Genomic DNA, 11,824 nt, shown 5'->3' with positions numbered 1-11,824 from the left:
CTGAGTTCATCAATTATACTCTAAATTCTTTTACTTTCACATTTTTATTTATTGTATTTTGTACTGTTGGACCTCACGCATGGTAGGTAAGTGCTCCATCACTGAGCTCCATCCCTTTTCCAAATCATTTTTTTAAGGGCTTAGGAATTCCGGGGGAGCTAATTTAAACTTCTTGGCCCCACATCCCAGAAAATACTTAGGTGAGTAATTTCTAAAAGAAAGTTATTGTTTATAGTTCTATAGACCTGACAAGCTCAAGGTTCCAGCATATTTGTTATCTGGTCAGGGCTTGCTCTTTGCTGCATAGATGGTGCCTTGTCCCCTCATGGCCTGATCACTTCTAAAGATTTCACCTCTTACTATTTGTATTGGAGATTTTTTAAGCACTAATTTTGGAGGGACATAAAACATTCAAAACTATAGCTCAGATGATTATTACAAATTCTTTGCTACTTGAAGGCTGGTCTAGGGACTATCAACACCTAAATCATCCGGGAGCTTCTTAAACTTGCAGAATCTTGGGGCCCATCTCATAGCTACTGAGTCAGATTCTGTATTGTAGCAGCATCCCCAGGAGAGAGAGCCCATTACAATTTGAAGAGCACTGATATAGATGGTCCTTAGGAACTCATGTTTTAAAAAGAAAAGTTTTCTTTTGGTGCTGAGTTTGAACCTAGGGCATTGTGCGTGCTAGGCATACTATTTACCAAAGTCTGATTTTTAATTATTATTTGCCTTTTAATGTTACTAATGAATAAATCAATAATACTTAAATTTAAAAAAACCCTTTATATAGTATTTAAAAATAGGGCCAGGCATGGTGGTACACGCCTGGAATACCACTGGCTCAGGAGGCTGAGGCAGGAGGATTGCAAGTTCCAGGCCAGCCTCAACAGTTTAGCAGGACCCTGTCTCTAATAAAAGGGGACAAATGTTTATGTGCCCCTGGGTTCAATCTCCAGTATCAAAAAATAAATAAAAATAGGCATAGTTAGAATGGTAATAATTTAGAAGTAGAATTTTTTGGGACTTCTAGAAGATTTAATCTAGATTACACAATCTTGGTATATGACATTTTGTTTGACTTATTTGATTCTTCCATTTTACAGAACCAAACTCAAACAATATCCTAAATAACCTAAAATGTAAAATTTGTAGTCTTTGAAACAAAGTGATAATTCTTGAACTGAAGAATCTTTTCTGCCACTTGTCAGTGTTCTTTGATAGCAATCTTGTTCTTGAGTTTTCTTTTGTGTAGATTGTATGCCAGGCATCCAAATCCCTGGAAGGACATTGATACTGAATGGGGTGGTATTTGAAAGTCTTTTACAAACTTCCAGATGTTCAACCAATATAAGGTGCTTGCTAGGTTTTAGGGAAAACTGTAGCCTGTTGGGCCAAATCTGTGCCTGTGTTTATAAATAAAATTTTATGGGATCACAGTCATGTCCGTTCATTTCCTTAATTGTTCGTGGATGCTTTCATGAGCAGTATCATTAATAGAGGATAGATAGCTTTTTGTATGTGTGTGTAATTGAGAAGAGTGAATGATAAATCTTGATTTTTTTTTTTCCTTGAAAGAGAAAAAAGGCACCCATCTATCATTTAATAGACCTCTCTTTTGTGTGTGTGTGTGGTATTGGGGATTGAACTCTGAGGCCCTCTACTACTGAGCTATATCCCCAGCCCTTTTATATTTTGTTTTTACTTTTAGATTAGTCTGGCTAAGGTGCTGAGGCTTGTCTCAAACTTGCTATCTTCCTTCCTCAGCCTCCCAAGTCCCTGGAATTACAAGCATGTACCATTATTCTTAGTTTTATAGATTTTTATTTTGCTTTTGCCAAATTACATATTTGCATTAGGATTCTAACCATAGGTCAAATGACCTTTGCTACTTTGTGGACTTTTTTTTTTTTTTTTAACGAGAGAATTTTTTAACATTTTTTAGTTTTCGGTGGACACAACATCTTTATTTTATTTGTATGTGGTGCTGAGGATCGAACCCAGCTCCCGCGCATGCCAGGTGAGCGCGCTACCGCTTGAGCCACATCCCCAGCCCCTGTAGACTATTTTTAAGTCTTTCATCTAACCTTTTCAAAGTACTAATAAAGATAAAAGCTCTTAACAGATGTTGACATTACAAATGCAATATTTTGGGACTGGTGTTGTGGCTCAGTGGTAAAAAGTGTTTGCCTAGCATGCATGAGGCACTGGGTTCGATTCTCAGCACCACATACAAATCTTTTTTTTGTTGGCAAATTGAATTAAAAATTTAATTTTTTAATACAAAAAAAATAAAGGTCTATCAACAACTAAAAAAAATATTAAAAAGAAGCAAAATGCAATATTTCATCAACAAACTTTTTTCTTTTGTTTTTGATGCTGGGGATGGAACCCAGAACTACACCCAAGCTCCTGTGTATATTTTTATTTATCTTGTGGATGCATACTACTTACCTCAGATAACCCAAGGAGTATTTTCCCTGGGAACTCTCCAGCTTAGGCTGTTCCTTTCCTGAGGTGTGCCGCCTTGTGGTGGGCTATGAGCCCTTCAGGGACAAACTGCACAGCCTTGTCATCAAGGAAAGTGAATCAGCTGTGAGGCGAGTCATGGGAAACCCTGCTGCTCAGCGTAAGAAAACCCCATCATGTACCTAAGACATGAATGGGACAACCTGCTGGTGGATACTTGTTGGAAAAAAATTCCATAGTCTAAGGAATCTCAATCTTTTATTCCCCCCTTAAACGTATAGTCTTAATTCATATTTAGTTAATTTATTGTTCTTCATACTTTGCTCTATATGGTTGTGTATATTTTAAAATGTATGTATGTAGTATCTATATGTGTGTCCATATATTTTCTGTGTGTGCACATGATGTGTGTAACTAATTCTCATTTCTGATAAGCCTCATTACTGAAAGAATTTAAGAGAAAGGGCTGTGATTGTGTCTTTACAGACCCTTTCTGTGTCTATATCCCCTTTCTTAATTATGATCCGTTTTCTTTGGGCAGGTAGTAATTTGTTACTCACTTGTGAATTAGTAAACACACAGGAGAACCTTTTTGCAAAGAGGTATATCCATTATCTTTATTTTCCATATTATTTCTAGATAAAATGTTGGTAAATCACAGCAGTCTACCAATAGTTCATTGATTCAAATAGCTATGATAGGAGCAGCTGAATTCTTTTCTAAAAAGAAGACTAGAACATTCTCAAAATTTAAGAAAGGATTACACCATTTATTCATAACTACTGTCAGGACATAAAAATACAGAAGTAAGTACTAAATAATCTGTTGTTTAGCTATATACGCAGGGAATTAATGTCTTCAGATTCCAAATACAGCAATAATGAGCAAAGTTACAAGCCAGTTTTCTCTGCTCTAACCTCCACTAGTCTGCTTGAATGAGGATAAAGAGAGATGTATTAGTCATAAGAATTGACAGAACTGGGATACATACAGCACAAATAGCACTTTAGAGACATTTGAAACTATGGTATTCAGCTAAATGTTTCCATAGTTTGATAAATTCATCCCTGGATGTTGCCTAGGATCATAGTGCTGTGAACGGCTTGTAACAGATTTGTGTGGTTGCTATGTGCCAAAAAAAAAAAAAAAAAAAAAAGCCAATAAACAAAACAAAAACTGAAGAAGGAAACAAGCGGCAAATAATATCAGAGTGGGAAAATTTTGCTATAGTAACAACTTCCTATAGGAGGAATTGGGAGAATAAAGCAAGGACCCCCCAGAACTTGGGTAGAAATAATTTTTGCACAAAATGGAGTATATAGAAAAACAAAAGCCTTGCTTCCAGTGCTGCTTTTTATTAATGATACTTTATGATATGGAGTAATTTTATTTATTTAGTTTTTTTTAAATATTTATTCATTTTTTTTAGTTAGCAGACACAACATCTTTGTTGGTATGTGATGCTGAGGATCGAACCGGGGCCGCACGCATGCCAGACGAGCGTGCTACCGCCTGAGCCACATCCCCAGCCCCTGGAGTAATTTTAAATGTTACATTTTGAGTGACTTTCTAATGCACTGTTGAATTTGGTTAAAATTGTAAGAGAAATGGCAAAGGTCTGAGATAAGGCAATGCCATCTCATTTCTTTTCCTAGCAAAGACAATTCCTCAGTTGAAATACAGTGTTCTAGAGAAGTTAATTGTATGTTTTCTTTAATTCCCTTAAACCAAATAACTCTTGATCAAGAAATTCTTTAACAGCCTGAATCTCTTGGGGAGCCCTTCATCTAAGTTTTCTTTCTCAGGATAGAAAAAAAGTCACATAGTTATTAATGTTATCTTTTGATTATGAAATATTAACAATTATAATTTCTTTACCATCTTCTAATGTGGCCATCTCAACCCTGACTGCATATTAAGATCACATGGAGAGTTTTTTTTAATAAAACAATACATGTTCATGCTCCACTTTGAGTTTTCTGATAATTCAAGATAAGACATAGGCCTTTGCATATATGTGTGCGGGCACTTGTGTGCAAGTTTAAACTGTGATTGTAATAATTCAGCCATGGTTGAGGATCCCTTTCCTAGATATTTGCTATTTTCAGATGTAGTCTTTGCACTCCAGTGGGACCAGTTTTAGCCCTGATCCATATCTAATGTCTGTTTTATAAATAATGTTTTATTGAAAAAATTGCCATGCTCACTTTTTTCTCATTTCTTTTGTGCTGCAAGGACAGAGTTGAATAACTGCAACAGCAAATGTGTGGCCAGCAAGGCCTATTAAATGTTTACCATATGACTTTTTCCAGAAAAAGTTGCCAGTAGCTGTTTATTGCTCTAGGGTAGCTAGTTACTACAATGAGGGTGAAAAAAATACTGGAAAATTGAATATTGGATTGCATTATTTTTTTTTTCCTGAAATTTCCAACATTAGATTTGAAAGCCATCCTTAGGGGAAGTAGAGTGAGTGACTGAGTCAGAAGAATTAAGTAAGGAAGCAGTGTTGGTTCCAGCCAGAATCATGGGGTATCTGAGCATATTTACCAATAAGCGATGAAATGTTCACCCTTGATATGTTTAACCTGAAATGATAAATTTGTATATAATAGTTTAAAAATCATGTATCACTCATGCTGACCAATCCTTTATTAGGTGGCCCACCCTGGGTGACTTAATGAGAGTCTGTCTCAAAAAAAAGTTAATCGGGCACAGTTGCACACAACTCTAATCCCAGCAACTTGAGAGACTGAGGTAAGAGATAGCGAGTTTGAGGCCAGACTGGGCAACTTGGTGAGACACTGTTTCATAATTAAAAAAATAAATAAGGGCTGAGTGTTAGAGTATCCTTGGGTTCAACCTCCAGCACTGCACCCCTCAAATCCTTAACAGTTAACCACCTTGTACCGATAGGTACAAGGTAGTTGTAGCAGGTTGTGACTTGAGGTTCTGTTATGTCTTGGTCTCAGAGCTCTCCTCCAGGTCTGAGTTTCTTGGGTTCTAATTCATGTTCTGCAGGAGGTGTCTCATTAATGACTGCACCAGCCATGTGGTGTGAAACTTAAGAAGTCCCCTTTACAAGGAAGTATGCCCAATCTGATGTTATGGAGTATCTGAGTAAAGAGGTGGCTTCACTCAGGAGAACCATCCGGTATTGAAGAAGTTCCATAAAACAATCACCTGTGGTTTATTTTATTCCAGTTGGGCAATTTAAAACATGGAGACTTACAGAGCACTTCTAATCAGGAAGCAGCAGAGCCAGGGTTGGAAAGCAGATTTGTTTGAATTTTAGACACATTCTTTTTCCATCTTACCACACTGTTTTTCAAACATTCAGTGGATCCTTCATGGCCTGTGGTTATTTGTGTGATCAACAGGGCCGGGACAATTAGAGACCCGTAGGCAGCTTGTAGGGCTACAGTGAAGATATTTGGATTAATGTGAATAAATGAATGAACATCCTTGATGGGTAGAGGAGTGGCATCCCCCCCAACTTTCTCTTTTGGATCCGAGTTTGAACTCAAGTCCCTGTACATTAGGCAGGTGCTCTATCGCTGAGCTATACCCCCAAACCCTATATATGTCCTTAAAGTTCTCAGTTTGCAAAGGATCCTTGTTATTTTTACAGAAATTGATATTGTGGTCATCTAACATGCATATAAAAGGGGTTCTTATAATTCTTTTCAGAAAAAAAACTATTAGAGCAGCCTGGTAAAGTCATATTTATTGAATGTGTTAAATGTGATTTATTGAGAGTTCTGTAGAACTTGTCACCTTTTTTAATGATTTCAAGTGAGATAGTTCCTAGTGGTCAATTTTTATTAACTTAATGGCTGGTAATTCCTTTGCTCAGAATTTTTTATGTCAGTACAAGATTGTAAACTTATTAATACAAATGGGAAGGTTCCCACCTTTCCCTTGCAACAGTGGTAATTATAAAGGCAATTTCCATTTACTGACCTTCTGTTATGTTACAAGACACTTTGGCTATGTCCTTTTTCAGCCTTATGAGGTTAAGTTGAATCCTTGTTTTGCAATGAGGAAAACTAGACTAAGCTAAAACACTCTTAAGACTGCAGTGTGATAAAATGGTGAACTAAATTAAACCTTAAGTTTCTGATGATAAAATCCATATCTTCAGTGTCTTGGAGAGAGATTGCCTATCTTTCTTGTAGTCCTTTGTTGTATTTATGTATTTGTTTTCATTTTCTTAATTTTAGTTTTGACCGACATATAGCAACTATACATATTTATGGGATACAGTGTGCTTTTGATTCATACTTTTCATAATGATCAAATCAGGGGGTAATTCGCTTATTCATCACCTTAAAATATTTATTATTTCTTTGTGTTAAGAATATTCAAAATTTTCTAGCTTTTTTGGTACAGGGGATTGGAACTTGGGGGCACTCAACCAGTGAGCCACATCCCTAGCCCTGTTGGGTTTTCTTTTTATTCAGAGACAGCATCTCACCACGTTGTTTTGGGCCTCAGCAAGTTGCTGAGACTGGCTTTGAACTTGTGATCCTCATGTCTCAGCCTCTGGAGCCACTGTGATTATAGGCGTGTGTCACTGTGCCTGGCTGGCTTCTGGCTTTTTTGAAGTATACATTATTGTTAACTATAGCCACCTTAGTTTGAAATAGAATACCAGAACTTAATTCTTCTTACCTAACTGTAAAGGAAATTGCCTTTAAACAAAGATGTTTTCCTCAAAGTGATTGTTCCAAATTAGTTCTCTTTGTTTTTTTACATATTTTTTTTAGTTGTAGTTGGACACAATACCTTTGTTTTATGTTTTATTTATATGTCATGCTGACGATTGAACCTAGCACTGCCCACATGCTAGGCATGGTAGCCCTGATTCTCTTTATATTTTAAACACCTAATTATCATGGATTTCCCTCCCTGTTTTATCCCTTCCTTGGGATTCTTTTTTTTTGGGGGGGAGGGTGGGGGACAACTGGGGATTAAGCCCAGGGGTACTTAACCACTCAGCTACATCCCCAGCCTTTTTTTTTTTTTAAGGTCGTGCTGGGGATCAAACCAAGGGCCTCACTCATGTGAAGCAAGTGAGCCACACCCCAACCCTTCTTTGGGAATTTTCAAAATTTTTATGCATATTTGCACATTTAAGAAATATAATATTCATATAGAAAAGTGGTATATTAATTAAAACTGGCCAGCTGAGGCTGGCCTTGAATTTGTGATCCTCCTCCCTGAGGCTGGCTTGAAACTTGAACATGTGATCTTCCTGCCTCAGCTTCCTGAGCCACTGGGATTACAGGCATGTGTCACCATGCCCAGCATATAAGGTTGAGCTTTTGATGTTTTACCATTAGATATGGTGTTTATTATAGATTTGGGGTATTTATCTTTTTTTATATTATAAATTTACCTTCCAATTGCTTATATAAAAAAAAATAGATGTCACTTTCTACTATTGAATACATTTTTCAATCTGTTGGTATGGTAAGTAATATTGATTGACTTCAATTTAAAGTGGGGATTCCTAATTTAAATCCAGTTTCAGCAAAGTAGATGTAGATTTTATGATAATGTATATTTCACCTGCTAATATTTTCCAAGGTTTTTGTACCCATGATTGTGAAAGAGATTTGCCTATAATTTTTAGTTCTTGTATAACTCTAGTTGTGTTTAAAAAAAAAAAAAATGGTTCAGCTAATCTCCAAGCTGGGGAAGTCCCCTTTGCTCCCATACTGTGGCAACATTTGTATAATTTATCCTTACATTTTTGTGTAAAATGTCTCCATGTATTTAAACTTTTGGTAAAACTTGCTGATGAAGCCACCTGGGCATGCCTTTTATTTTACTGTGGGATGGTTTTAAATTACTGATTTTCTTTTAGGTCTGTTTTTTAAATATTAGGACAGTATTAAGTTGTACTTTTTTGAGAATTTCCCCAATTTGTTCAAAACAGGATAACTTTTTGATATAAAGTTGGTTCAAATATGCTATTTAATTGTCTTTACAATGTGCATTTATAAGTTATCTGTTTTATTCACCTGTTTTCATCAAAGACTTAGGATATTTATTAATCTTTGGAATGGCCATTGAATGGCTTTGTTGATTATATCTATGCTTATTTTCTTTATATTTCTGTTCTTACTACTGTTTCTTTCTTTGTAATTTCTGTGGGTTTATTTTCTCTTAATTCTTAATGTCTTGATTTAGGTTTAGGTTTTTAGGCTTTAGCTGATCTCATTTTCTATTTTTTTGGTACTGAGGATTGAACCCAGGAGTGCTCAACCACTGAGCCACATCCCCAGCCTTTTTTATTTTATATTTTGAGACGGGGTCTCCCTTAGTTGCTGAGGGTATCTTTGAACTTGTGATCCTCCTGCCTCAGTCTCCAGGATTGCTGGGATTACAGGTGTATGCCATCATGACTGGTGCTGTTTCATTTTCTAACATGCGTGCGTGCATGTGTGTATGTATGTGGTGCTGGGGATGAAACCCTTGGGCCTTACACATGCTAGGCCAGTGTTCTGACATTGAGCTATATCCTCAGCCCTGTATTTATTATTCTAAGTAGCCTTGGCTGGCTTAATCCCACAAGTTAGATGTTAATTTATGATTTAACTTAAAACGTATTAAACTTTCATTGATTTTTTTTTTTTTCCTTGATCCATGGGTTGCTTAGATCTGTTAATTAAATTTTGAACACATTGGGGTTTATTTGGTTATGCTTGATATATATATTTCCTATGTCCTTTAGTGTGGTTCTGCTAGTGATAATTTCTTCCAATTTTTGTTCATTTGAAAGTGTCTTTCTCACCTTTATTTACTCTTTTGATGGATCTCTTCACTTGGTATATAATTTTAGGTTGGCCAAAAAAATCCTGTCAGCACTTTGAGGATACCATTGCCTTCTGACTTAAGTAATTTCCCTTTTGGCAAGTTAGCTATTAGTCCCAATTTTGGTACTTTGAATATAATTTGTTTTTTTTCCCCCTCTGGCTACTTTAAAAGTTGTATCCTCATCTTTAGTTTTCTGTACTTTTAATGTGATGCCTTTCCAATGTATTTATTTTCCCTTTTGAGCTAGTTATTAGGGTTTCTTGTGTGTAAAAATGTCTAATGAATTTTGAGAACTTGGCAGCCATTTCTTTTTCAATACCATTTCCAGCCTATGTTCTCATTCCTCTATCTCTGGGACTCAAATCCATGTTAAACAGTCTTAGTGAATCCTCTGTCACCTGTTGTAGTCCTCTATTACTGCATACTCATCCCTTCAAGAATGAGTGACTTAAAATATGCATTTCATTATTTCTCATGTTTCTGTGTACCAGGTCATCTGAGTCACCCAGATGTTAAGTCCATATGAGTGAGGGCTGTTTATTTTCTGTTTCCCATAGTTTTTTTTTTTTTAAATTATATTTGTTCCTTTTAGTTATACGTGACTGTAGAATATAGTTTAACATTTATGCAAACATGGATTATATGTTATTCTATTTAGGAGTCCAGTCATGTAGATGTATACAATGATGAGATTCATATGAACATTGGAAAGTTATGTCTGATTCATTTTACTGTCTTTCCTTTTCCTATCTCCCTCCCTTCCCTTCATTCTCCTTTGTCTATCCACTGAACTTTTCTTCTTCCCCTTCCTCATACCTTATCTGAGTTAGCTTTACATATCAGAGAAAACATTTGACCTTTGGTTTTTTGGGATTGGCTTATTTCACTTATCATGAGAGTCTCCAGGTCCATCCATTTACTGACAAATATCATAAAGTAATTCTTAATAATATTCCATTGTGTATATATACACCACCTTTTCTTTACCCATTCATCTGTTGCAGGGGGTACCTAGGTTGGTTCCATAGTTTATAGTTGCTATAAACATTGATGTGGCTGCATCACTACAGCATGTGGATTCTAACTCCTTTGGGTATGTACCAAGATTTCTTTAATCTGCAAATGAGGTGATTTCACTTTTAGCCTCAGTTAATTTTCCTCCTCCCCAGAGACCATCAGAAATAATCTTTACCTTCTTTGTATTCTGGGGCACCAGCAAACATTTCCCTGGCCAGAACAGCCCCACTCTTCCATCCACTTTCAGGCTTGGTACTCAGTTGTTCTTCACCATCTTAATAGATCTTTGATAATTTTGAATGTTTTCTTGGCTGTGTGTGGTGGCGCACACCTGTAATCCCAGTGACTGAGGAGGCTGAGGTAAGAAGATCACAAGTTTGAGGACTGCCTCAGCAATTTATTGAGACCTTAGACTGGGGATATAGTTTAGCAGGTGAGTACCATGGGTTCAGTCCCTGGTACTTGGTACTACAAACACAAACACACACACACACACACACACACACACACACACACACAAATAAAATAAAAACACACGTGCATGCACGCACGAAGTTTTCTTCTACTTTGTTCAGCCCCTTCAATTATCTTTGGTAAGAATGGTTGGTTCCATTTATCTTGTCCATCCTTTCCAAAATTAAAGTTTCTATAATTTTTTAGCTTTGATTTGCCTTTCAGGTTGTATTCAGTTAGTTCTCTATCCACTGGGCTCCAACAAATCTGCAAATTCAACCATCAGAGGATTGAAAATATTAAAAAAACAAATCACGTCAGTATTCAACCTGTTTATGTATTTTTTCTTGTTCTTATTCCTAAACAATACAGTATAACAACTACACGGTGTTTACATTTTATCATGTATCTTAAGTGATTGAAAGCATACAGGAGGGTATAGGTTTGTTCTATGTATATTTATGTCATTTTATCTAAGGGAGTTGAGTACCCAGGATTTTGGTATGCACAGTGATCCTGGAACTAATCCTTTGTAGAAATTGAGGGACAATTATATTTATTCCTTAGGTTTTATACCCATTCTTTATACATAGAGGCGAGAGATATTAATGTTGATTTTGGAGAAACAACTTGTCACAGCTCTAGTTTAATATTTGTTCTGGTCCAGGCTGACTTTCTGTGCCTTGCTTCATCTTCTAAATTGTTTTACATTAATAGACCATTAGAATATTCTAGTTTCTAAAGAATTCATTGCTTTTCAGAATATGGCTCTTACTATTCCTGTGTATGAATTAGTGGAGGATGCTACTAAAATAATCTGATCCAGTTACTTCATTTTTTTATACAAGGAAATATAGGTTAATAGTGATAAAATATATTGAACTTACAAATTTGTGACTTCATTTGTTAAGAATTATATTTATCATGATTCAGAGTATAAATGCCTAGGCTATACTACTGTAACTCATTTACAAATGTGTTTCCAAACTTAAAATGATCCAAGATGTGTTTAGTGATAACCCTGGTTGATCTTTGCTTAGGCATATTAGCTTTACTTTTT

Source organism: Marmota flaviventris, chromosome X (genome assembly GCF_047511675.1).
Source record: "Marmota flaviventris isolate mMarFla1 chromosome X, mMarFla1.hap1, whole genome shotgun sequence".
Classification (NCBI taxonomy): domain Eukaryota; kingdom Metazoa; phylum Chordata; class Mammalia; order Rodentia; family Sciuridae; genus Marmota; species Marmota flaviventris.
This window is presented reverse-complemented; position numbering follows the sequence as displayed.